Raw genomic sequence first — 27,989 nt, forward strand, 5'->3', positions numbered from 1 at the left:
AAATGGATAAAATCAAATCATTAAGCAAACACGGCACCTTGCAGTATTTACATCGGACGTATTAGTCAGTAATATTTAAGTAAATTAAATGGTTTATTTTTAGCACTAATAGAACCACTGGGACATAGCAGTGAATTATCTGGCCTTATACTAAAGCAACATCATGCTCAGTCATTAATGTAATTATATAATTAATATTAATCATGTTATACTTACTGTTAACTGTTATTAACTAGAGTAATTATTAATGATTTATGTTCTGTCATGAGCTTTTATCACAATTTGAATCACAGTGATATTAATATTTAAATATGAAGGAAAAGAGATTACAGTTTGTGTTATGAGCAGCTTCCCTTTCAGGATTTTGTCTGCAGCAGATAGGGAATATTAAGAAACTGGGTTTGTGAGAAAAAGACTGTATCGGTCTTCATATATGACTGAGGCCTCCTTTGGCAACTATTTAAACACACATATGCCCTCCCACTCCAGAGGAAGGTTACTGCAAATCCCCATTTCCTCCAGATCAGCTGGGACTAGGGAGGCAGAGAATAGATGGGGTGGGGCCAGTCAGAGGTGGTATTTACCGGGTCTCCGAACTACTCAAAATTTCTGCTACCGGGTCTCCGAACTACCTAAAATTTCTGCTACCGGTTCTCCAGAACTGATCAGAACCTGTTGAATACCACCTCTGATCCGAAAATTGCATAGCATGACTTGCTACACAACTGGTGGGGCCAAATGTGCAAAAAAAAATTGCTTACATGCTTACACTTGCAAAGCCTTACAATGATACGAACTAGAACTGAAATCTCAAAATATGTTTTCATATATGACATGCGATTTTATTCAAGCATTCCCTGTAATATACTATGAGAGACTGCTGTACACTTCAGGCAGAACATATAGCAAAAAAATCTTTGGCCTTGGACATAAGCACCAAATCATTATATAGTGATTATCAGGAAAGACCATAACCAATAAAAGAATGGTCTGACACTATTCATGTGAAACACCATGCTTGAATAAATTAAATACTGCCTGGCCAAAATAATCTCTTTCGTGCAGACTGTATCACAGATTCTGTACATGTTCAGACTGGAAGACTAGCTGGGGTGAACATTTTATGGATACTCAGTAAAAACTGGGAGCTCTCCTAGAGAAGCTGACACCATAAAAGCTTCTAACTTTTAAATGTCAGTTTGAAAAAGTTTTGGCAAACACTGCAAATGTTAGCTGAGCAGTCTCATCACTCAGCAAGGGGATTGTGTGGTATTTAATAAATCAAGCACTTACACATGCTTTCATTGCCCAAACAGAGCACTTACCTCTAGAACCTATAATCTGCAAAGCATAGATAAGACTTCCCATAGTGACTTGTACACATTAATTCTCAGGGGAGGGAAAGAACAGGAGCTCAGACAATGGGTTATATGCTTTTGGAATGGGGATTTATTAAAGGAGACATGCTGCAGACAAGAACCAACAGATGTTTTTGACACAGGTACATAATTAGGAGAGCTTTTCAAATAGAGATCCAAATAACTCTGAAAATGACAGTGTTAAAAAAATGGATTACAAAATATTTTTTATCTGCCTATTTCAGAAAATGAAAGTCAGGTGCTTGATTATGATCAGAAAGGCATAGGGCCAATTTCATGCTAAATCACAGAAACTCATCAAATGGTAATTTGGGCCATCCTCTTTCTCAATCTCAACTAACTCATAGTCAATAGGTTATCTTAAATGTCTGGGTGTAGGGGAGGCATGAGTTTAACAAGTAAGTACAAATAAAAAGGACCTGGAAATAAGTAAGATCTTCTTTGAGATTCTAAAATAACTATATATATATATACATACACACACACACACACACACACACACACACACACACATATATATATACCAGGGGTGGGTTTCAAAAATTGTTCGAACCTACTCTGTGGGCGTGGCCTCCTTTGTGGGAGTGGCTTGCTGCCCATGTGACCGGATGGGAGTGGCCTGCCACTCATGTGACCTGGTGGGAGTAGCCAAGACGATGTTATTACTAGATATTACTAATTACTAGATATTATTAATATTACTAGATCATTATTAAAGCATAGATAACTGTGGGACATTACACACCCACCCACACCCACAAACTATGACAGTGCTAGGAAAACACCAAAAAATACCCCCCCCCCCAAAAAAAAGACTGCCAATGAAACCAGTTTTTTTTTCCTAAGCCTAAGAACAGGAAAGACAAAGTCACTGGAATAAAAACCATCAAGGCAATGTGGAAAATTATAAAGGACAGGCACTCACAGAACCATCAACCACCTCAGAATTAGCTAAACAAGTAAGGTGACCAGATTTTCAGATTGGTAAAGAGGGACACCATTGACCGGGGGGGGGGAGCTAGGCCGCGGCGGTTACTGCCAGCCTGCGGCCTCGCTAGGGACGTCTGGTCACCTTAATTATATACATCCTCTCTCTCTCTATCCATCCATCCGTCTGTCTGTCTATCTACCTGCCTATCCAGTTATGGTATCCCTCTCCCTCTTTCCCCCTCTCTTTCTCCATCCATCTATCTGCTTGCCTACCTATCTGTCTCTCTTTCTCTCTATCCATCCGTCTATCTGCCTGCCTATCTGTCTATCTAGTTATGGTCTCTCTCTCCCTCTCCCTCCCTCATCTCATTATCATCTATCTCAGTGTTTCTCCACCTTTTTATAAAAATTATTTTTTTAATTTTTTTTGTTACACAGATGACACATACCCACAACAATAAAAACAAAACAAAACAAAAAGAAAAAAACCCATCATCACATATAGCATGTCGTTTGTTACAAGTGTTTTAACATTTATCATTCTTATACATTTATTATTTCATTTAATAGGTTATAATATACAGTTTGGGTTGCTTTGTTTACCATCCCTTCCTCCTGTTATAACACCACCTTATTTTCCCTTTCTTTTCTCCCTTCCTCCCTTCTCTACTTTCTTCCTTCCTGCTCTCCTTTCCCTTCCTTCTTCCCTTACCTTTCTCCTACTCCTGCTCTTCCTCTTCCCCTTTCTACCCTCTCTCCCCCTCTTTCTCTCCTTTCCATCCTCCTCTCCTTACCTCTTTTTTCTTTCCCCCATCTTCCTTTCATTCCCTCCTCCTTTCTCCCTTTCTCCCAACTCCCTTTCTGGGAGTTGAAGTCCACACACTTTCAAGTCTCCAAGGTGGAGAAAGACTGATCTATCTAATTAATATAATTATTTCTCCCTCTCTTTTTCACTCTCTCTCCAGCGCACACACGCAAATGCATAGGGCAGCTCACCTCACACACAGGTAACTCCGGGCGGCTTACGGGAAGAGGACAGCCGACCACTCACCCACGCGGGGGGGGCAGGATTTCGCCAAGAAAAGTTAACTTTCCTGCGAAAGGGGCCGGCAGCCTCTCAGCTCTTCCCGGCCGGGGAGACCTCCCCCCACTTCCACTCCTGCGACCCTCCTCCCGTCTCCTCGGAGCTTCAAGCAAGCTAACTGGGAAGGCCGGGGAAGAAGAAGCGGCGGCGCGAGGTCAGCAGTCCTTGGGGGCGCGGCGGAAGCCCTGCCAAAGCGCCCCTTTCCCGGCTCGGCGGCCGTTGCTGCTGCTGAGGGCGGAAGGGGAGGAGGAGGAAGATGAAGCGGTGGGGTGGTCCTGCAGCCGCCGAGGCGGGAAAGGTGCGCTTTGACAGGGCTTCCACAGTGCTGTGGAAGCCCTGCCAAAGCGCACCTTTCCCGCCTCGGCTGCCGTTGCTGCTGCTGAGGGCGGAAGGGGAGGAGGAGGAGGAGGAAGATAAAGTGGTGGTGTGGTCCCTGCAGCCGCCGAGGCGGGAAAGGTGCGCTTTGACAGGGCTTCCACAGCCCTGCCAAAGCGCCCCTTTCCCGGCTTGGCTGCCGCTGGTGCTGCTCAGGGCGGAAGGAGAGGAGGAGGAAGAGGAAGATAAAGCGGCGGGGTGGTCCCTGCAGCCGCCGAGGCGGGAAAGGTCTTCTTGGGAGGGGGAATGGGCTGCGCTCCTGGTTCTGGGGATTCCCCCCCCCAAAAGACCAGCTGCCCATCTCTCCAAACCCTTTTCAGGATTTTCTTTTTAAAAAACGCCTCTCTGCAGAGGCATTTTTAAAAAGAAAACGGTCTTCTTGGGAGCGGGAATGGGCTGCACTCAGAGGAGCTGGCGGATTGCGCTTCTGGTTCTGGGGATTCCCCCCCCCCATCTCTCTAAATCCTTTTCAGGATTTTCTTTTTAAAAAACGCCTCTCCAGATGATCTTGAAAACCTGCAAGGTTGCTTTGGAAGAGGTTGCTTTGGGAGGGGGAAGATAGGCATTTGCCCACCCCATCTCTGGTTGCCTGCAGCCTCGGAAGCTTCTGCAACTTCACAGTAAAAGCAATTAAGAACTTCCATTCTCTGTCTTCGGCTTGTCACAAGAGACCATCCAGACAGAAACCCAATATTTTTTACTGTTGCCTTTTTGTTACATTTGTGCTGATAAATAAATAAAGGGAGACTAGTATAGATCTATTTCAAGACAATAGTAAAAAAATATTGGGTTTCTGTCTGGATGAAATATTGGGTTTCTGTCTGTCTGGATGGTCTCTTGTGATGAGCCGAAGAAAGAGAATGGAAGTGTGATCTTCCTCCCATATTTGGGCATACCAGGGGTTGTGACTTTAAATATATACCTTTCACCCTGGCCTGGCTGATAAGGAGTCGAGCTCTGTAGCTCAATGGTTAACACATCTGCCTAAGAGGCAATAGAGCACAGGTTCGATTCCCAGCAAGGGTATGGCTAGCTGATGAGAGCTAAATAGCTTGAAATAGATCTATACTAGTCTCCCTTTATTTATTTATCAGCACAAATATAACATATATATATATGTTTCAAAGTTAACATGTAACAAGGTAGAAATGTGCAAAAATAGGACTCAATTTTCTTTTATTGTTTTTCCAGGGCGCTGCTCAGGAGAGTCCAAGCAAAGGTTAAATATAGCCAAACTGCCCAGAACTGAATTAAAACTTTAAGCCACGCCTCTGGTGCTGATTATCCTCAGATTTTTTTCAATTCAGCTAGCCCAGTGGATGCACTTAGAGTTTCTCTTCGTTCTGGAAGTTTTTGCTTGGACTCTCTTGAGCTAATTGTGAGTAGTTTTAGTTCAATTGTGAGCAGGCTTGGTGAGATTTGACTATTTTAAGTGCTTTAATTTCTGGATCTCACTCTTTCTTTCCCCAGCGTCCTGCTTCACACAGAGGCAGCTATTGGAGGGGCGCGTGGGTCGAATAGCTGGTGCCAGCACTGCCGCGATCCCTGCTGAGAGGGGGAATCGCCGCTGAGGCTTCGTTGCCGTCGTCCGTGCCTCCTGGTGGCCGGCGTGTGGTGCGGCTCCTCAGGGCTCCTATTTAAACTTGGCAGCAAGCTTTTAAAGTGCCAGGAAGCTCCGGATGCCATATTCGAGCCACTTGCGGTTTCGATTTCAGTTTAACATACCGCGTGCCGCAGCTGCCTGCAACCTGACTCAGCAGGAGCCGCATGTTGCCTTTCTTGTCCGGCCTGGCTGGCAATTTGGCTTGACTTTCTCTCAAAGCGGCAAGGATTGGGGCCTACTGGTCACAGACCTTCTATTCCTGCTGGCGCTGGGAGCATTTAACACTCGCGCTTATTACCAATTGCCTGACTTAGGTGCTTCGACCTCCTGCGTCTCTCGAGCGCTTCAAGGGTCTACGGAGGGCTTTGCAAGGTGGTGAGTGGAGGCACTCCCTTTCATAATCCACAGTATTCTACATGGCTGATCAGGTGCCAGAGGACCCTAGCCAAGTAGGGGGGTCATCCAGAGCTTTCTCCAGGCAGGCCGGCATGGCTGCCCGGGAGACCATCAGGGGATCAAAGCCATACTCTAGGACGGGGCCTAAGCAGGGAGCGGGCCCAGACAAGGACGCATTGCGTCGCCAGAAGGCCCTTGAAAAACAATTTTTCAAGGCCCAGCACCAGGCACAGGCCTTCCATTTAGTGTCTCCTGAGGAGCCCTCCATGGAGGTTCCACCAGCTCAGTCAAGGCCTATTTCGGATAGTGAAGAGGATAAACCGGAGTTTTCACCCACGGCCTCCATGGTAATGGCAGTTTCTCCGGGGCCTTCAATGGTGAACAGGCTAACCTTTTTGCTTGCCCTTCGGATCTGGAGGAGGCTCCGGCCCCGGGGCTCTTGGCTCCTCAACATCCAGCTTCCAGACCCGACCCCAGGGTTCGCCTCAGGGAAGATCTAGGGCCTGACTTGTTGGTTGAGATGCAGGAGGTTATTAATAGAGTCATTTCCCAGGGCATTGAAGCGGGCATGATGCATACAGGCAAACGTTCACCTACGCAGGTCAACACTACCAATACTGAGCCCTGCCGTTCGGCCTGTCATCGGCCCCCAGGACATTCACGAAGATCCTCGCGGCAGTGGTGGCTTTCCTCAGATCCCATCAGGTGCGGCTGCACTGTTACCTGGATGATATCCTCCTTCAGTCGTCATCCCACCAGCAGGTGGTCCGAGACCTGCAATATACGATGCAGGTACTTCAAGACCACAGTTTCTCCATCAACTTGGAAAAGAGCCACCTTCATCCGACGACCAGGCTGCAACACCTAGGGGCCGTCAACGACACCATCGCCTGCCTGGTCTTCCTGTCACCGGAGAGGGTGGCGAGCCTCAGGGAGAAGGTCACACAGGTTCAGCGATCCTCCCAGGCCAAGGTCGTTCAGCTGTCACAGCTCCTAGGCAAGATGATCTCATGCCTGTCCATCGTCCCATGGGCACGACTTCATTCTCGGGACAACCTTTCCACCAAGGTGATTTTTACCATCCAGGTGTTCCGTTGTCCTTCTACAACTCATATCTATGACGCTACCTGGAGGGCCTTTGTTAGTTGGTGTGCTTCTTGTGGGACCTCAGCTCCCTTTGCGTCGATTCCTATCATTCTGAACTTTCTACACGACGGACTTGACAAAGGTTTGGCGCCCAACACGTTCCGCTGTCAGGTGGCGGCACTTTCCACCATCCTGGCACCTGATAGTCAGTCGTCCCTTGGTTGTCATCCCACCAGGGTGGCTAACCTGAGCCCTCCTACAGTTCACAAGTATCCGACTTGGGACCTTAATGTGGTCTTACGTGCCCTTGTCGAATCTCCTTTCAAGCCCCTGAGGATGGCCAGCATGAAGCATTTGACGTTTAAGACCATGTTCCTCATCGCCATCACTTCAGCTCGGTGTATTTCTGAACTCGCTGCCTTCTTGGTTCGTGAGGACTTGTGCCTGATTCAACAAGACAGAGTCATCCTTAAACTGGATCCATCTTTCATCCCCAAGATTAATTCTTGGTTTCATCGGGCTCAGGATGTCATCCTTCTTGACTTCTGCCCTCATCCCAGGCATCCCCGTGAGAAGCGTTGGCACAAGTTGGATGTCTGCAGGACGCTTCACAGATACATCAAGCACATGGCCAGCTTCCAGCGTTCTGAATCACTGTTTGTCTCCTTCCAGCCATCTTCTCAGGGCTGGAAGGTGTCCTCGTCTACCATTGGCGGATGGCTTAGGGCCTGTATTGCCCTCACTCATGTTCTGCAGTCTAAACCGGTGCCCCATTGTATCACAGCACATTCTACTAGGAGTGCTGCCACCACGGCAGCCTGGGCGGCTCGGGTTCTGATTGAGAAAATTTGCAGAGAGGCCATCTGGACTTCCTTGTCTCCGTTTGTGCGGAATTATAAGTTGGACAAGTTTGCTTCAGCGGAAGGGACCTTTGGGAGGCATGTGCTACAGGGTATTCATTCCAGCGGAGAGACCCTAACTGCTTCTGCTTCCCGCCCTAGTGACATTTAGCTTGGGTATGTCCTTTGCTTGGACTCTCCTGAGCAGCGCCTTGGAAAAGGACCATTGGACTTACCTGAAGGGTCATTTTCAGGGCGCTGCAAAGAAGAGTCCACCCCGCCCGGGGGTCTGGCTCCGCTGTTCTCATGTTCGGTTTGAAGTTCCAGTTGGACTTGTTTGTTGTGTGATCGTTGGATTACTTGTTGGACTTCTCAGCGCGCAACGGTTCCACATCTTCATTGCAAAAATCTGAGGATAATCAGCACCAGAGGCGTGGCTTAAAGTTTCAATTCAGTTCTGGGCAATTTGGCTGTATTTAACCCTTGCTTGGACTCTCCTTCGCAGCGCCCTGAAAACAACCCTTCAGGTAAGTCCAATGGTCCTCTCTCTTCCCAAGAAAGATGAGAAAGCACAAGCACGTTTTTTTGTGGAAGTTACACACTTTCACATTTAGCAATTCAAACTCAGCCATGAAAACATTATAAAATCTACTAATGACAAAACACTACAAAATTATATTACTTGTCCATTAAGTACACTTAAGATATAGTTACTTCAGTCTTAATTGGCTCAATCTCCTCAAACAGAAAGGTATGGGTTCAATTAAGCCATTATGAAGGCCAGAAAGACATTTCTTTTGGTATATTTTTTAAATAGAAAAAGTGGTAAATTTAGATTATAAATTTGATTCTTTAAAATTAAATAATGTTAATATTTGGGGGTAGTTCTTAGTGAACTTTTAGATGATTAGATCTGAATGATGTGTTTTTTGCAATTTGACTATTGCTAAGGAATGAGATATGGGAAGAAGCAATTTTTAAATTGAAGTTTTAGTGAAATGTTACAAATGTTATTTGTATTCACTGTTTTATCTTTGCTTTTATAAGCTTTAATAAAATTACTGTTAAAAAGCCAATATGAAGACCAGAATAAAAGGAAGTCTTGAAATTTAACATTGACAAAAATATGATAAATATCTATAAATAAATATCTGTTCCTTTGGACAAATTTAAATATCTGGTTCTAGATGAACTGCACCCTAATGAATTTGATGATGGCCTGAGTAGTCTTATATTCATCATTTTTTTTAAATCTGGAGACCTGGTGAATTATCAAATGAACAGGAAACAAATGTCCATAATTTTCAATCATAGGAAGAAAAGGATCTCAAAAAATTCAGATGAGCCATTTTGATATTGATATCTAGGAAGATTGTAAAGCAGATTATATTGTAAAGAGATTAAATAAATTGGGAACAATTATCAGAAACCAGCAGGCATTTTTCAATCTTGCCAGACTTATCTCATACTTCTTTAATAAATTATGGGAATGCAATAAATATGTGTTGATTTAAGCAAAGCATTTGGCAAAGTAGCCCATAAAGTTCTGGGTCTTAAGAAATTTAATTATGGGGTGGATGAAATGACAACTTGGTAGGTACTTAGTAGAGTTGTACAGCATTTCATTTTCAAAGAAATCAAAGTACACATGGATATGAAACTGGCACATGCCTGCACCTCTAACTAAATGCATTTTCTCCAAATCGTGTAGAAGCTGGAGATAGTCTACTTACGGATATCTTACAAATTATATTCAACAAGAGTTTATCTATGATTTCTCATCAAACAGAAGTGGGGTAACAGTGGGAATAACATAAGGTTCAGGTTCAGTCCTGGAGTTCTACTCATCAACATTTTTATCAATTATTTATAAATGAGGTAGAGTCAATGCTTAGGAAATCTGAAGATGATAACGATTGGGTGAGACATCTAACACTCTGCCAGACATAAAATAAAAATAATCTTGATAGATTAGCGAAACATCCTGAAAACAACAGAATAGAATTTAACACTTAGGATATAGAAATCAAATTAGGGGATAAGACTAATATTCTGATAAATAGTACTGACTTATTATCTGTAGAGATTGAAGGCTTATGGATCAAATGCTTTCTTCTTTGTCACAAATACAGATAGTTCTTGAGTTACAAGTTTCTTTAGTGATGGTACAAAGCAACATAACTTTTGGGCTCATTTGTGGTTGTAACTCGAGGACTATCTATACAACAGAATGTTCTACAATAAATTGATGTTCTAGTTGTTGGTGTAGCACCATGAACAAAGTAGCTTTTATCGGAGTAAATATTAAGGACAGATGTGCAGAATATCTGATGGATTATCCTGTGAAGAGCTCCTGTTCAAAGTCACGAGGCAACAATGACCTCCAGAAAGCTAAATGTTGCTGCTTAAGGAGCCTTCTTGGGTCCTTTGTAGATGGTTCTTTTATTGGGACTGCCAATGAAGCAAAGAGCCTATGGATGCACATGGGTAGCATTTTGAAACACATGACTGCAGTGTGGGTTTCAATTTATTTTACTACTGGTTTGCTCTTGTTCGTGCGCTTGCATGACGCTTCTGCACATGCGCAAAAGCGTCCAGGCAGGTGGGCGGAGTCTCCTGCCACCGCCACTACCGGTTTGCCCAATCTGGCGCAAACCAGAAGAAACCCACCTCTGCATGTCTGCCTTAAAACTCTCAGGAGGGGCTCTAGACTCCTCTGAAAGCTTGGTACAACTCTACTAAATAGTTCCAAGCACTGGCTCAAACTTTAAAAACCCAATGGCCCCATGACAACATTTCTCTAATACAACAGTATCTAAAATATCAATGAACATCTGGGAATATGTTTTATTATCTCATTTAATATATACCTAAATCACAATATACACACATTAAAATGGATGCATTGGAATGTTAATTTATGTTGCATATATATCACCGCCTACTTTCTTTCTGAAGATTTTAGCTTTACGGATTTGGTATGCTACAGAAACTGAATCTGGGGGTAGCATGAGAGAAAATAAATTTATCCTCCAAGAAAAAATATTTTAAATGGTAAACATAAAATGCTTTAGTATGTTTAGAATCCATGTGTGACCTTCAGCTATTTGACAAACAAATGACTTGCTGTTTTTGGATCCTGTCTTAAACAAGTAAGTTATTGTTCTGCTGTAAAATAGCTGCAGAGAATTAAATATTTTGCCCCTACTTGTGCCTTAAAGTACTATTGCAGTTACTCTATTGTGAAGATACATACCATAACATTCAGTACAAGTACTAAATAGTAATTCTGAGGGAGGTATCCCTCCAGAAAAATAACATTAGTTCATGGAAGCCAGTGGTCAACAACAGAGCTATAAATATCAGTGTACCATAGAGGCTACTCAGTTACGGCTCACAAAATTTTTGTAGGACAAGAGCTTGTTTCATTAGATGCACAGAGATAGAAAAAGTAGTAAATAAACATGGGTAGATTGAATCAAATCAGCAGAGAAGAATCCAAAAATGACTTATTTGATAAAACACTAAATGAAAAATGTATACAGAACTTGTACAAATAAAAAAACAGCCAATGTGCTCAAAATTAATGAGCAAAGCCATCTCATATCAATTCACTTTTAATATATAATTGTTCTGTTTTATATATCACCACTGTTCTCACATTTGAAACATGGAACATCTATATAGTAATTGTTCTTCTGAAACTTCTGTAGTTAAGTTATGACCTTCTCTATCTGATATCAATCCATACTACAGGTTATTATGGCTGTTGTACCTGAAGGCAAAAAAAGTGTTTTTGGGGTAGAAGCAAGCGTATTAGTTGACCTCGTTTTGACAAACAGTGGAAAAAGACTCAAAGACTATCCCATAGTTATTCAGCAGAATAATAGTGGATTTCTGGATCCCATAAACTGTGGCTGTGTGGATGGAAATTGATCACGGTGAGATTTAACCTAGAAATGAGAAATTTTCTGACAGTGAGAACAATCAACCAACGGAGTACCTTGCCTTCAGAAGTTGTGGGTGCTTCATCACTGGAAGCTTTCAAGAAGAGACTGGACAGCCATCTGTCAGAAATGATATAGGGTCTCCTGCTTGAGCAGGGGGGTGGACTAGATGACCTATAAGGTCCCTTCCAACTGTGTTATTCTAAACAAAGGAATGAGTTTAAATCCTGAAAAAAATTGGCCAGGTCTTAAACTGCAAGCTAAATACCCTCCTCTCTAATGCTAGTATATTAGGCTTGTAAGTTTGCTTATGTCTATCACCTGTAGGGAAAAGGGGGGACTGTCTGATCACCAACACATTAATTCACTATACGAAGAGCTTATGGATCCACAAATTGCCAAAGTGTTCTATTCCTCAAATGAAGAAAACTGAAAGAAAAATTAGCAAAAGATCATAACCCACAAGTGGATATAACTGTCCTTTGAATCTAAAAAATGTCCAGTCACAAACATTATTCCATCATACAGAAGTCCTACAGTGCACATATAGATAGTCCTCAATTTATGACCATAATTGAGCCACAAATTCCTGCTGCTAAGAGAGACAGTTAAGTGAATTGTGCCCCACTTTACGAGATTTCTTACCACAGTTGTTAAGTGAATTAATTGTTAAGTTAGTATAGATGGTTGTTAAGTGAATCTGGCTTTACCATTGATTTGCTTGTCACGGTCGTAATAGGGGATCACATAACCCTGGGACACAGGAACCATCATAAATATGAACCAGTTGCCAAGCATCTGAATTTTGGTCGCATGACCATGGGGATGGTGCAACGGTCATAAGTGTGGAAAATGGTCATAAGCCATTTTTTTCAGTTTCTTTGAACCTTCACTAAATTAACTGTTGAAAGTCAAGGATTATCTGTACTCCTAACAGGAAGGAATACAGAGGGGTGCCTTGAATGATGTCTAGCTCATGAGTGTCAAATTTGCCGTGTCATGTGGCTGTCAAGTGATGTTTCCAGACGTTTTCCCCCTTCACGGAGCTGAGGTGTTAATAAGCTAGATCAGGGGTGTCAAAATGGCCTGTACGTGATGCATCCGGCCCATGGACAGCCAGTTTGACACCCCTGGTCTAGCTTATTAACAAGTTGAAGCAGAATCATATGACAGCCTGGAAAAATTAATTCAAGGTCCCAGAAAATGGATCATACATTACTACAAAAAGCAATAAGAAACCCTGCACACTTTCTAACAAAAGTGCTAAATTTCACTCGGTGCACTATTCAGTGCAACCATCCTTTCAAGAGATTAATTGCTAGATTCAACTTGAGCTCTGATCAGTGGAAAAGAAACAGGCCTCTGGAGAAATTATCTAGAATATAACTAATGTTGAAAGACATTTTGGTGTAATGGTTAACAGGGCCAGGCTAGAAACCAGGGTCATGAGATTTGAGATTTTTTGAGATTTTATTAATATTTGTAGGCCGCCCTTTTCCCTGAGGGGACTCAGGGCGGCTCACATAAAATCGGGGAAGGGGAAATACAGACATTAAGATAAGACATATAATAAAATAATAAACAACATACATTCATCATTCGGGAGGGGAACTATCCTTGTCCCCAGGCCTGACGGGCGAGCCAGTTCTTCAAGGCTGTGCGGAAGGCCTGGACGGTGGCGAGGGTGCGAATCTCTACGGGGAGCTCGTTCCAAAGGGTCGGGGCTACTACTGAGAAGGCCCTCCTCCTTGTAGTTGCCAGCCGACACTGGCTGGCCGATGGTATACGGAGGAGGCCTAATCTATGTGATCTTATTGGTCGCAGGGATGTAATTGGCAGAAGGCGGTCTCTCAAGTATCCAGATCCACTGCCATGTAGGGCTTTATGGGTGACTAATAGCACCTTGAAGCGCATCCGGAGATCGACAGGTAGCCAGCGCAGCTCGCGGAGGATAGGTGTTATGCGGGTGAACCGAGGTGCACCCACAATCACTCGCGCGGCCGCATTCTGTACTAGCTGAAGTCGCCGGATGCTCTTCAAGGGCAGCCCCATGTAGAGCACGTTGCAGTATTCCAGCCTAGAGGTCACAAGGGCCCGGGTGACTGTTGTGAGAGCCTCCCGATTCAGGTAGGGTCGCAACTGGCGCACCAGGCGAACCTGGGCGAATGCCCCCCTGGTCACAGCCATTAAATGGTGGTCAAACGATAGCTGTGAGTCCAGGAGGACTCCCAAGTTGCGAACCCTCTCTGAGGGGTGTAGAATTTGACCCCCCAGCCTGAGTGATGGAATATTGGTCGAATCTCTGGGAGGGAAACACAACAGCCACTCGGTCTTTTCTGGGTTGAGCACGAGCTTGTTAACCCTCATCCAGTCCATAACAGCTTCGAGGCCGCGGTTCATCACGTCTGCCGCTTCATTGAGTTGGCACGGGGCGGACAGATACAGTTGAGTATCGTCCGCATATTGATGGTATCTAATCCCGTGCCTGCGAATGATCTCACCCAGCGGTTTCATGTAGATGTTGAATAGTAGGGGGGATAAGACCGAGCCCTGAGGCACCCCATAAGTTAGGGGCCTAGGGGACGATCTCTGCCCCCCCACTAACACCGACTGCGACTTGTCCGAGAGGTAGGAGGAGAACCACCGCAACACGGCGCCTCCCACTCCCACCTCCCGCAGTCGTCGCAGAAGGATACCATGGTCGATGGTATCGAAAGCCGCTGAGAGGTCGAGGAGAACCAGGATGGAGGAATATCCTCCATCTCTGGCCCTCCAGAGATCATCGGTCAATGCGACCAAAGCGGTTTCTGTGCTGTAACCGGGTCTGAAGCCTGACTGGAAGGGGTCTAGATGAGTTCTTACCTTAGAAACAAAGCCAGGTTGGGTCCCAATAACCTTGGTCAATCATCCCTTCTCAGATAGTAATCCATTATTGAAAATGCCCCAAAATTGCATGGACCTGTCAAGGCAGCTGCCAGGAGTTAAAACTGATTTGAAGGAATTCATACACACACACACACACACACACACACAAGTTGATGTTACTATGCTAAATCCAGATCATCTGAGTTATTCACTTAATAAGACTGGGTTGCGGGTGCAAAGACAGCTGTCTGACATATAATGGAGGAGATAAACAGATAATACTCTATATCAAAAAGCAACAGGCAGACACCATACTTCTCCTTAAGGGAAGGCCAAAGCAGTGGTGGTTTATGGGTGGTATCCCCCGGTACGGGTGTACTGATGCCTGTTGGGAGCACCAGGTACCGTTCTGGTATGGTGCTCCAGAGGGCCCACCTGCCCTCCTTACGGGCATTTGACCCAACCGGGCCATTTGCACCCGCGCCTGCCTCCTGTGTGACGCTCCGCCAAGCAGCTGGAGTGTCGCAGGTGGTGGGTGTGCATGTGCGCACAGCGCTCATGTATGTGGTAAATGCCGGCCCCGTCGCAGTGTACTGGTTGCGACGGGATCCAGAACCTACCACTGGGCCAAAGATGTAGGATGTTCTCCTTATAGAGGGCAGAACTTAGCAGCTTTCTCCATCGGCAGTTGCCTTTTAAAGAAAAATATTAACTCTTTATGTTTCCTTCATTGGTTAGTGGTAAGATAAAGAGTTGTAGGTGGATGAAACCATAATCTTTAACAAACTAAGTGGCAGCTGGAGATAGAGCAAGCTTTCCAATCACATGCAGGTCACGCGAATATGGTATAGTTCTCTTTCAAAATGAATTTTACAACTTTCTGTTTTCGTGATCATAGTTTCTGCACTGTACTGAATTTTCACCCTCCACTGTAGTCATTTAACATGCAAGTTAAATAACCTGTTAAGCTATAAAACTAGTTTTGTTACATTTTTCCTCAATTTTTATCTTTGACCTCGGACAGGAGAAGGCATTTGAAGACTGGAAATTCATAACTGTCCTATTTTAATATTAACAGCATTCTAAGCCCAATTTTCAAGATAAACAATCTTAAATAACAACAAAGTCCTTTTGACATTTAAAATCTTGAATAATACTACTACAGGTATTCCTCTCGACTTACAACACTTAATTAAGTGACCATTCAAAGTTACAATGGCACTGAAAAAGTGACTTATGACATCTTTTCACACTTATGACTACTGCAGCCTCCCCATGGTCATGTGGTTTATATTTGGATGCTTGACAACTGGTTCATATTTATGACGTCACAGTGTCCCGGGGTCATGTGATTCCATTTTGCAACTTTCTGACAAGCAAAGTCAATGGGAAGCCAGATTCACTTAACAAATGTGGCAAGAAAAATTGTAAAATGGGGCAAAACTCACTTAACAAATTTCTCACTTAGCAACATAAATGTTTGGGCTCAATTGTGGTCATATGTCAAAGACTACCCGTGAATGAATTTATCAGCATTTGTTTTTTGTTTTAATGAAAACTGAAACCTGGAAGCCTCCACTTCTTTCTCAATCAGAGCATTATATTTATACTTTGACCTATAAATACAAATGGATCACACTCAGCCTTTCAAACTCCTTCCACTCCTGCGATTATAAGACACTGCACCAACAAATGCTGTTTCATCATGTTGGAAGCACAGTAGATTATCAAGAACTTACACAGCAGCAACTGCCTTAAAAAGGATAATTACCCTGCCATGCCTTGAAGACAAAAGGAGTCTCCTTCTAGGTACACCCTAGTTACAGTTCATTTGAACATATCAGCCATTTGTAAATGACATCAAATATCCCAGCAAAAATCCCAGACAAGCTAACTCTTGGGGGGAAACTAAGTAAGTTGTACCTGTGTAAATACTTGGATGAGACACCACTGGAAAATCCAAGAGCAGTAATTTTGAAAGCTGGGGATGAAAAAACCCTAGAAGATGCCAATGAAAAACATGGGCACCAGGAATAATGCTCAGTTTGAAGACTTTATATTGGCAAAAGTAGCTATTAAGAGAAAGACTAGTTGCACTTCTACAAACAAAAGCAACACGTCCATTCATTTTTCACAGAGGCTATATCCGAACCAAAAGCCATCTGAGGAAGAGAAGCAGCAGACAATGAAATGTTATTATCTTGCTTACTGCAGGTGTTTTGTTTGGCTCAGCATCTTTGTCTCTTCACAATCAACTACTGTGTGATGAAAAAGGAGCACTGTCTGCTCCTGGCGATGACAGTATCTCCAAACTCTTCCTGTACAACGACATTTCCATCATACCTTTCTAGTAAAGACCATGAAGTATTAAGGATGAGATCCTTTTTTATTCTTCTTGCTTTGGTTGTCCCTTCCCCTTCTTTCGATGCCCCTTATCTACAGGTAGTCCTTGATTTACAACAATTCATTTAGTGACCATTCAAAGTTATCGCAGCATTGAAAAAGTAACTTATGACCATTTTTCACACTTACGACCATTGCAGCATCCCCACCCCATGTTCAACATTCGGAGGCTTGGCAACTGGTTCATATTTATGATGGTTGCAGTGTCCCTGAGGTTATGTGAACAGCTTTTGCGACCTTCCGACAAAGTCACTGGGAAACCAGATTCACTTAATAACCCATGTTACTAACTTAACAACTGCAATGATTCACTTAACAACTGTAGCTAGAAATAACATAAAATAGGGCAAAAGTCACTTAACAAATGTCTCACTTAACAACATAAATTTTAGGCTCAATTGTGGTCATAAGTCGAGGGCTACCTGTATTATTTTTTTTAGATTACAAGTCCTGTAGGAAGCGACCATCTGGTTTTATTCTTCTTGTAGATGCTTATGCTAAAGAGCAATGGTGCTAGATATCAATTAGCATGCACCTATCTTTCAATATACATCCATTCTGGATTATTTCACAAGTTGTCAAATAGAATTTAGAAGTTTTTAAAGGTTTTGTTATACAGCATGAATGTACCTTTGTAATAATCCTGAAAACTGACTGACATAGTAGATCAAACCAGAAAGTAATTTGCTTTATTGTCACATGATGAGTTGAAACAAATTCAGAATAAGTACTATTTCATGGAAAGAAAACAAAAAGTAAAAAAGATCAGCTGCCAAAAATAATTACTGAGAATACTTATACAGAAGTGAAACATTATTTCTTTCTTAATGACCTCTCAACTTCATACCTCATTTCTAATCATAAATCCTTTTATTAAAAAGCAGGCCATAATTACTTGAAATGTTATTACAGATCTTGTTTAAAATTCTAATATAAATAAATGAAGATGTCATATTACTGATCTAGTTTCCAAATGATTGGGGATGCATTTTAATAACAAATCAAGAAGGAAATAATGAAAAGGAGGACGGTGCAAAACTCACATCTTTAAAAATGATGCAAAGAATACAGTAATTGGTAATCTCTATCACAACCAGACTTTCATGTACAAGACAGAGATTAATTGACTGATCTGCACAATCCATTTTCAATTACAGAATTTCTAGACTTAACAGGGCATTTATTTTTAAAAATGTTAAATAGCTGTAACACATACACTGTGTTCACAGCCGTTATCAAATAATTTAGCTATAAAACTAGCAGCTAAAAGGCATAACAATTTGCAGACACACACATACACACACACAAATAATTTTGAATCTACTTCCTGTTTTTCTATTGATTGCTGAGTCCACTTTTCTCTGTCTACTGAGGTCAAACAGCTATTCTTCTCCTGTTACCAGGTAAAAATATCACGACAAAATGCTGAAAATTCTCTTTTGCTGCTCTTCTGTCATGAGAAGACACTCTCTTTGCTTACGTATGTCCTAATGAAGCAGTCTATGAGCTACTTTTCAGAATTTCATATCCAGCCACAGGTTTGATAAATCCTTTTGCACTTTAGGGTTACAGGGTTTCAGACTGAAAATGAAAATCTGGAAATCCCAGGATTTTTTCATTAGTTACAGTAGTACATGTGGAAAATATAATATAGGAATCAACAATTGTTCTTTAAGATCCACACAGTAATTTTGATTTCATACCTGGCAAGAGAAAATGGTTTTTTTTTTGGGGGGGGGGGCATTTGAGTAATTCTGATCCTTATTCTGCTTGTAGTCCTTGTAAAGAACAACTACACATGGCAAATTTACTTCTGAATAAAACTGAAAGATTTGTAATGATATTTTTAAAACATAAAAATGTTTTGCGTGTATCTATGGGTGTATGTGTATCTGTATATGCATATGCACACCACTTTAAAACTAAGAAATTAATATGCTTAAACAGGTGTGTATATTGTATGAACCCAGTCTTGTAATGATTTATTGAAATGTTTTTAAAGAATAAAATATTTCTATTAAACTGACTACTAATCGAACAATTCAAATGCAAGTATTTCATAACTTGAGATTTATAACACTTCAACTTTGCAAGTTCTAGCAAAGAGGAAGTGGCGATGTAAGTTTTTTTAAAAGGAAGACATAGACTAAAGGGGGAAAAAAGTAGAAGAAATACTGCAAGTTCTGAAAAATATCAACCCTATTAATAATGTTCAAACCTGGTAAATCATGGAAATTAAACTGAAGCTAGCAAAAATGTCTTAGTTTACAATTACAAAAAAGTAAAAAAACCAAACATTTGTAGAGGCATTTATAAAGAAATGGCCATTAACATATAAATCGCTGTTTCATAGATGAGAACTATATTAGTAAATCAAATCTGTGATGAAAGTCTAGTTTGGTTATTAATATATAGTACCATTATGATACTTTGCAGAGAAACAATGGTCCAAAGTCAGTTAAAATAAAAAATCTGCTAGAAGAGAGGAAGTAAAAACAGAAATGACCTTTATTGTGTAGTAGCTAGCATAAGTAAAAACTTTATGGTGGTAATACTAGACGTAGGCAGTTCAGTTAGAGATTAAATATTATTGAAATGGATAGTTTCAATGGAACAGATCAGAATAAAGGTGAGAGGGCTCAAAAGTGAAAGCGTAGGGGTAGTACATCATGTCCTTTGAGTTGAAATTAAACCAAGATTAAGTTTAAGGTTAATGTTTGCATTTCTAATATACTAGCTGAGCTACCCGGAGGATTATGCTAACAAAGCTACTAAGCTGGGAATAAATGTTCATGTGGGATCTTGTGCTCGGCTTAGAGATAAACCAGAACATGGCATCCCTGAAAAATAGCATGAGTTACTTTTACATTGCCATCAATAGATACCTCAAGGAATTTTATGCCTGACATAGGGCCAAAAGGTAAAACGAGGGCACAATGAAAAATGAATCAACAGAAAAAGCTGAGGATGTCCCTACCTCCATTTATCAACAAATGTATAATGCATTATTAACATTTAAAGGCAACTTTGTTGGAGTGCAATTAACAGAGAAGACTTTTATATCTCCAGTGTTCTTCCTCAGGACTTAGGCCATATTAAGAATTTATTTAGCATTCTCTAGCATTCTATCCCTCCTGGAAAAATATTAATTTGAAGAATCATCATTTATTATTATTACAGAAAGATTAGGTCCTGTTACCATATAAAAACAGTAAAGTCACAAGCTCAACTCATGGTTATTTTACAGAAATATTCATGTTTTGGGGTGAAGGGAGCAGTATGAAAATGGCACTGCCTTCTTCCATTATGTTTTATTCCAACATAAAACTAGAGTAATCCACTCAAAATCCTGGTTCCATATCAAAGAATCATTTTTCTTGCCTGACTGTATACAGTATGCATATTTCATATATAAATGCAATATATTTCTCATTCAATTTCTAAGCAAACACTTGGGAACAAAATATCCCAATCAATATAATGGACAGAAAAATAAGCATGCACCATGCTGTGATATAGTCAACATTTATTCCTAACTAAGTGCTCATAACTATTTAATCAATATATAATCAATACTCAATGAATCCTGAAATCAATCATCCACATTTTTCCATAATTAAAAAACCCCTTCATTAAAATATGCATTCCCCGTTTAGAAAATAATTTTGAGTTTAAAATACCACAGCTGCTATTCGCTTTAACTAGAGCAATGAGTGCATCTTATTAACTATCTCTAATACAAATAAATTTATTTATTTATTGGATTTATAATCCAGTTTACTTCAGAAACTCAAGGCAATTCTTCCAATTTTTCCATACAACCACCTTTGAAAAGTAGGTTGAACTGAGAAAGAGAAAGTAGCCCACAGTCACTCAGCATGCTTCAATGGCCAAGGGTGGACTTGCAGCAGAGTCGCTCTATCATGACATAAATATGCTTATTTTTAAATGAGAACACTGATTTCAAATCTCAAAACCTTCTAGCAAAGGGGCCACTGTCAAATTAAAATCAACTATATCACAATGAAATCAACAGTATTAGGCAAAACCTATCATAGAAAGGCAGCATATTGTAAAACTAAAGTTTATTAGTTTTAATAAATTTTAACACTGATAAAGGTACTTAAGTACTAGACTATTACAAATAAGGATGGCTGAAGAGGATAAAACTTGACCAGAAAAACAATTATATTTGAACATTAAAAAAACATATTGCACATTACAGCCTAATTCAACATTGAATTTTATTCAGAGATTTGTAAAAAAAAATTCTTAGGAGATTTAAAGTATTATGCCCAAAGCAACATTTCTCTGTTCTTCTGATAATACTCTGAAAGAGGGAAGAAATATTATTCCGTACATGCATAGAAGCCCTGGTTGCTATCTGCTGCTAGCAGTGCGGCATTACAGAGCAGGTACCGCACCCTCTTATAACAGAAAAAAAAGTAAAGCTACCATTGGTCCTTGAGGCCAAAAATTACTACTGTAGTGCTGAACAACCTGTTAAAAGCACCATCTAGCTCGCTTTTCCTCTCTGCTATTACACTCCGGCAGAAGAAACAAATTTTAAAATATCCTCCTAAAAGTATCAAGAAGGGTGGATGTACCTTCCCACCAAATATAAATATCACAGTATCCAAAGATTCTCACTTTCTTCCAATTTACCAGACTGAAATTCTTATTAAGGGCATCAATGCCATTACATATGGCATTGATGTATATATACACATACATACATACATACATATACATACACACACATACATACACACACACACACACACACACACATATATGGAAGAATTATATGTCCTGTGCTCTCACTTGCTTTAAATCGATAAGAAAATGTCAAAATATTAATGTAGTTCCTGTACCAATGATATAACACTATCTGTGTAGGAGAGCCACGAGAAAAGCTCTGAGTCCTTGAAGTCATCGTTAGAAAACCATCCAGGCCACTGTTCATCCTTAGCTAAACGTCCAAAGATTCACATTTTTAACCACCTATTCGTGAGGCTTTGCTTTCTGCAAAAATGGCAGAGAGGGGAATATTTCCTCTTCTTTGCCACTGCGAGACACCCCACCCCCCTCCTCTTGCTTCCATCCCTATGGCTGGCCGGTTGAGCAGTAGTGCATCCCCACCACCCCACCCCCATCAACCAAACCCTTTTTTATTAGTATTATTTCTAGCGTTTTCTCTGCTGTGGTTGGTTCGATGCTTTTTCGCGACCTCACGCCAGGCTACCGTATTTCTCATTCAGTGCCGCTCCTTTCCTTTGAAAAGGAGAGCAGCGCCACGGGCAAAAAGAAAAAAACCCACCACCACTAATATTAAATTAATTGAAACACACGGGAAAACATAAATCGCCCCCACCGTGGATCCTAGAACACTGGTGCAGTTACATACAGACATGCAGGAAGGCCTCCGCACTTTATCATGAGGCGATCAGCCAGGGCTGGTTTTCTTCCTCCTCCGAACAGCACTTTCTGTTTTCACGTGCCGAGCCTTAAAACCACGCCGCCGCCACCCCCTTCGTTAACCACCCGGCGCTGTCCCCGATCGCCTTTAGCTGGAAGGACCGCGAGTGCGCCCGTCCATCGGTGGCTTCTTACGGCTGCAAAAGCTGAGGCGGGAGGCTCGAGCACGGGATGTCGGGGAGAGAAGAACGCGTTTACCTGGCCTCACCGCCGCCCACCCCCCGGGAGCAGTGAAGCCCGAGCCGCAGAGAAAGCTAAGCTTCCAGCCCGCTCTCCGCCTGCCACTCACCTCCTCGCTCTCGCCCCCTTTTGTCTCGCTTCCTCTTTCGCTGCTGCTTTCGGCACCGGCGGCGCCGCCTGGGCAGTTTCTCGCCTTCTGCAGCTTGGAAAGAGCGAGTCTTCCTCCTGCTCGGTGGACGGCGAAGAGGCGGCTGCTACGAGGAGACTCTACGCTGGGCTTGGAAGGCAGGCGCGGGGAGTAAGGGGAGGCGACTCCACGGCCGTACCGCCCTCCGCTTCTTCCTGTCGCTTGGTGGTGCAGCGCCGTTTCCCGCTCCGCTGCTCTTCAACCGGTTCGGCTCGGGCTGCTCGAGCGAAGCCGGCGAATCCCGGACAAAGAACGGCGAACGGACGGATGCACTGGCGCTGGCTGGCTGGCTTTTCGGAGAAACCTCCTTAGTCCGACCGGTGCCACAGAGCGAGTGGCCCGGGATGCCGGAGGAGAGGGCGGCTTCAGAGTTGTGCAAATAAAGGGTTAACTTTAGCTTTCCTTATGAGGAAGGCGGGGCAAAAAGCGAAGAGAAGAAACAAAGTGGTTGCGAGGAGAAAGCCAGTTAATAAACGGAGAGCGAGAGAGATACACGCACACAACTATTTCAGACGAGGTGGGAATTTAACAGATTAACAGAGATGGAAGGGACCTTATAGGTCATCTAGTCCAACACCCCCCCCCCCCGAAGCAGGAGACCCTACACCATTTCTGACAAATGGCAGTCCAATCTGCAGCTTGCTTGACAAGCCAAGCCAGTAAGCAAGATCTGAAAGATTGAAAAGAAACATTCGTATATATGTTAATACAAAGGTGGTTTGGGTGCTTAAAGAGAAACTAGGTATAACTGTATCGTCAATACAAGGTTTAAAAGTTTTAATCTTTTTAAACGACTGGTCCTTTCGGCAAATGAGAGCTTTACCGTCATAAACCCATTTTCCCACGCTCCGTCTGCTAGGCTTCAATGCAAGAGATTCGGAGCGGAGTGATAATTTCAATGCAAGAAGCTAAACCCATCGCGTTCATTTGACGGCAGTGAAGTTGTAAAGACTTCCTTCCACCCGCTTCCAAGAAACGCGGGCGACACTTGCGACTAAATGAAGCCGGTTTTGCTACAGTTGCTGTATTACAAAGCAAGAACATTTTTGGCGCGAACGATCAACCGTAGACATCGCAGGAGACACGCGGGGAAAATCAGCCGGAGTGCTGTTAAATGACAGCGAGCTTAGAGGAAGTTAGATGACGTCTGCCTGACAAACTTCAATGGGTTTATAGTTGTCATAGCTTTCCCTCTGTCAAAAGAATTCTGGGAATTGTAGTTTGAAGAGGGAATCCTGGCAAGGAATGCTAATCAAAGCTTACAAAGGCAGACCTTGTAAAGGACAGTTTTGCTCTGGAAAGTAGCAACTCTTTAATTATGATTAAATATATAGTTTTCCAATGGTGCAAATCAAACATTGGTCCCTTCTCTGAAATTGCTACAAAACACCTGGTTGATAATTTCAAGCATTGTCAATTAGTCTAATCCTGTTCTGGATTAGTGATGGGGGGAGGGGTTCAGGTAGATCCTAGTGCTTATAAAAGTATAAAAGATAACAATATATTGAGTGTAGTCTGAGAATGTGCAACTATCTTCAGACTCCAATGTCTTCTCTACTTTTAGGCTGGCTCTTTTTTACTTTCCCTTCCTGAGCTCTCTTCCTAGTACATAGTCAACCCACCCTGAATCTCTGTAGAAGAGCTTGAGGAGGGGGCAAATTATGTAGCATGCATGATCTCATGCAGATAGCAATAAATACACATTTATAATACCGAATGTGTAGTCTGACCTTAACAACAATTAGTGAAGCAGGTTTTGTAACTAGAACTGAGGGATTATTTATTTACAGAAAATATGAGACTGGAATAGGTAAAGCCTAACCGCTAGCTACCGTAATTACATCTTGCCAGAGGAATCAGCATGTAGTTTCGATGTGTTTCTGTTTGGAAGAAAAAGTGACAGCTGAGCAATCTCTTAGACAAGGAGTGGATGGATTGCTAGAAGAGAGGACAGTAGAACATAGGATCACAGCACTGGAAGGAGCCTCGGTCTTCTAGTCCATCCCTGTACTTAAGGCAGGAGACCATATACCATCCCAGTCAAATGGTTGCTCAGTTTATTTTTGAAAACCAGTGATGGAGCACCCACAATTATGACAGCATGTTATTAAATTAATTGTTCCAACTCTCAGGAAATTTCTTCATACGTCTAGCTTATATCTCTCATTAACAAGCTTTCACATTACTTCTTGTCTTGTTCCCTGATGCTTTGGAGAATAAGACAATCCCCTCTTCTCTGTGACAGTTCCTCAAGTACTGAAAGACAGTTATCATGTCCCATCCCCCCAATCCTTTTCTTCAATAGGCTAGACATACTTAGCTCCCTCAATCGTTCATCATACAATATAGCCTCTAGACCCCTTATCTTTGTTGTTCTTCACTACACACTTTTTAGCGTCTCAGCATCTTTCTTGTATCAGTGACCAGAACTGCACATAATGCTCCAAGTGTGGACTCATTATGCCGTATAAAGTGGTATTACCACTTTTGTGTTCTTGATGTTATCCCTCTGTTGATTGGGCTGGCTTTTTTGTCAACTGTAGCACAGTACTGACTCATACTTAAGTGGTGGTCCAACATGATACTTAGATCTCTCATAGTTATTACTATTGAGGCAGGTATCTCCTATTCCAGGGGTGTTAAACTCACGTCGTTACAGCATCGTCATGTGACATCACAACTTTTTTTCCTCTTTGCTAAACCGGGCATGGCCAGCAAGTGATGCATCCAGCCTGCGTGTATGACACCACTGACTTTTCTGTACCTATGTTTCCTTCACTCTAGAGTTGTGCCATTGGATCCAGATCTTCATGAATGTCTGCAGACACTGTTGCCAAACTATTCCTGTTGCAAACCTTTACACAAACCAATCAGACAAATTTCTCTCTTCATACACAAATGAGTGCAAACTCCTCTTGAGCAACTGAACTCTACTGCAGTATGAGGCAATCATGATGAGAGGAATTCCAAAGGCTACAGAAAGGATGTTTTTGTGGGCATGGAACTGCACAATTTGATTATAAATAATAGTTTACAGCTTAGAATGTTGTATTCTAGCTAATTGATATATATGCAAAAAAACATTGAGATACAACAGTCAGAATGAAGTTATTTCTTTTTTATACCTAAACATGACATCACTCTTTTCCAAGAGAAAAGGAGCAGAAGTTTGAAGAAGTGGGCCTCACAGAAGGCAATGTTTATATTAAAAGAGATTAAAATAGCTTATACACATTTTGGACCCAAATGAGGGAATGATAAGTTTTGTTTTCCTTGCCCTATTTCACTAAAATATTTCTACCAACCATCCCAAATGTAAGTCTTTTAGCATTACAACCCCATAACTCCAAATACCTATGTTTTCAGTGTCAATTTGACACTCTTTAGGAGGAAAATAAAAATTGCTGAATCATCACTTGTGAAAAATATAACATTTGTGGACAAACACTTTCTTTCAAACACACATGAAGCATTTTTGATCCAAACTCGTTTGAACAAATACGCGCAGAGCACACACATTTAAAATAGGCGGGTTCATGTTTCGATCGCCAATCTGAATTCTCCACGTCCGCCTGCAGTGTAATTCATTTGAAGTTCCGATATGGCCGAATGCCGTCGGCTACGCTTCCTACCCGGCCCGCTGAAATTTCAAACCGCCTCAATGATTTCGAGTGTGCACTGCTGCGCCGAGGATAATGAAGCGCCGCTTAGCGCCCATATGGAGACAATACCGGCGGTAGCGGTCCGGTCTCGACCTTTTAATACGACCCATAGGGGCCTTCTCATAGCGGATTGATGCAAATATCTACTCCTAGGTCCGTCCGTCCGCCCGTCCGTCGCGCGAATAGAACCTCAGCCTTTTGTTCCTAAGCTGAAATCAAACAACTCAATAGAGATAAGTGTTAGAAGCAGGAGAAATAGCCAGGTACTTTATATTTCTAAAATAAATTTTGAATTGTTGAATTGCTAAAAACAAACCGCTGAATGAATAGTTTCTTTAACAATTAGGTTGGGGCTCAAAAAGTCAAGATGGTGATTGCAAAACGAAAACACATTAAAAAAAGGGAGGGCTTTGATCTGAGGAAGAAGGTGGTTTACCATAAAACACTCAATTGCCAGAATGCAATATAAAGTCATACGTTCAGCACTACCTAATATCTCAACATTTGTGCCCTTTTTTTCTGCACAGATGGGACACTTTTGTTTCTCTGGGACCCCCAGGCATTCTTGCAAATTAAAATGAATGCTTTTAATTTAATGTTTTATTAAAAATCTAATATAAAAATCATCAAGTAGGATATGGAACTTTACAAATGTCAAGTCTATTAGTACCCATAGGTGCTATGCTGGAAGCTACACTAATTATATAAAATATTTTATTTATGTTTATTTTTCAATTTTTATCCCGCCTTTATTATTTTATAGTTAAATTAAGGTGGCATAAATACTCCTACTCCTTTTATTTTCTCCACAACAACCCTGTGAAGTTGGTTGGACTGAGAGAGAGTAGCCCAAGGTCACCCAGCCAATTTTCATGCCTAAAGCAGGATTAAAACTCATCGTTTTCTGATTTCTAGGGCAGCACCTTAACCACTAGACTTCTAGAGAAAAAGTTATGGTTTTCTATGACAGACCTACTAATCTTTTGTACAATTTCATGAATGAACACTTTTCTTTTAACATTTCTTCTTTTGTCTAGTTAGGTAAAACGGTCGCAGTGTAAAAAAACTATGTTCGTCTATGATGGCAAAAAGCAGAAATCTGGTAGCATCTTTTTTGAATAACTTTTATTAAAAGGTATAAGCATTTGTGAGCTGCAGATTATGCCTTTTAATAAAAATTGAAATAGTAAATCCTATATATGGACCATGTTTTCTCTGATACACTGTGCTTCACAACACTCATATCTGATATTCTTAGAAGAATAACAAAAAAACCACAACTGATCAAGTGTGATCAACTGATCAAGTGTGAGGAGATAAATGCCCAATCTTTTCATGTGTTCCCTAATATATATATTTAAATGTCTTAGGAAAAAGATCATACCCTTGACAGTTTCTCAACTGTGAAATAGCCAGCAGCAGTTCCTCAGGTTTGCCTAAACTAGTGTATTAAATTAATTTGAAACAGAAACTTAACATCAAGAACTAGTCCTTTAGTTGGTTTTCCTTCTCCATCAGAAAATTTTGTGTGTGTGTGAATTAGTGCATTATCCTGAAGTCAGGAATTAAGGTATA

General features: G+C 41.7%; 1 protein-coding gene across 1 annotated transcript in view; it reads right to left on the reverse strand.

Moving 5' to 3' along the window:
- Positions 1-23,330, reverse strand: part of CDC42SE2 (CDC42 small effector 2) — a 68,269-nt gene extending 44,939 nt beyond the window's left edge. The window contains exon 1 of the mRNA XM_032213955.1: positions 22,675-23,330. The gene's annotated coding sequence lies outside the window, so the exon portion shown is untranslated. The remainder of the gene's footprint in view (positions 1-22,674) is intronic.
- Positions 23,331-27,989: the final 4,659 nt, after the last annotated feature.

This window comes from Thamnophis elegans, chromosome 3 (genome assembly GCF_009769535.1).
Source record: "Thamnophis elegans isolate rThaEle1 chromosome 3, rThaEle1.pri, whole genome shotgun sequence".
Classification (NCBI taxonomy): Eukaryota; Metazoa; Chordata; class Lepidosauria; order Squamata; family Colubridae; genus Thamnophis; species Thamnophis elegans.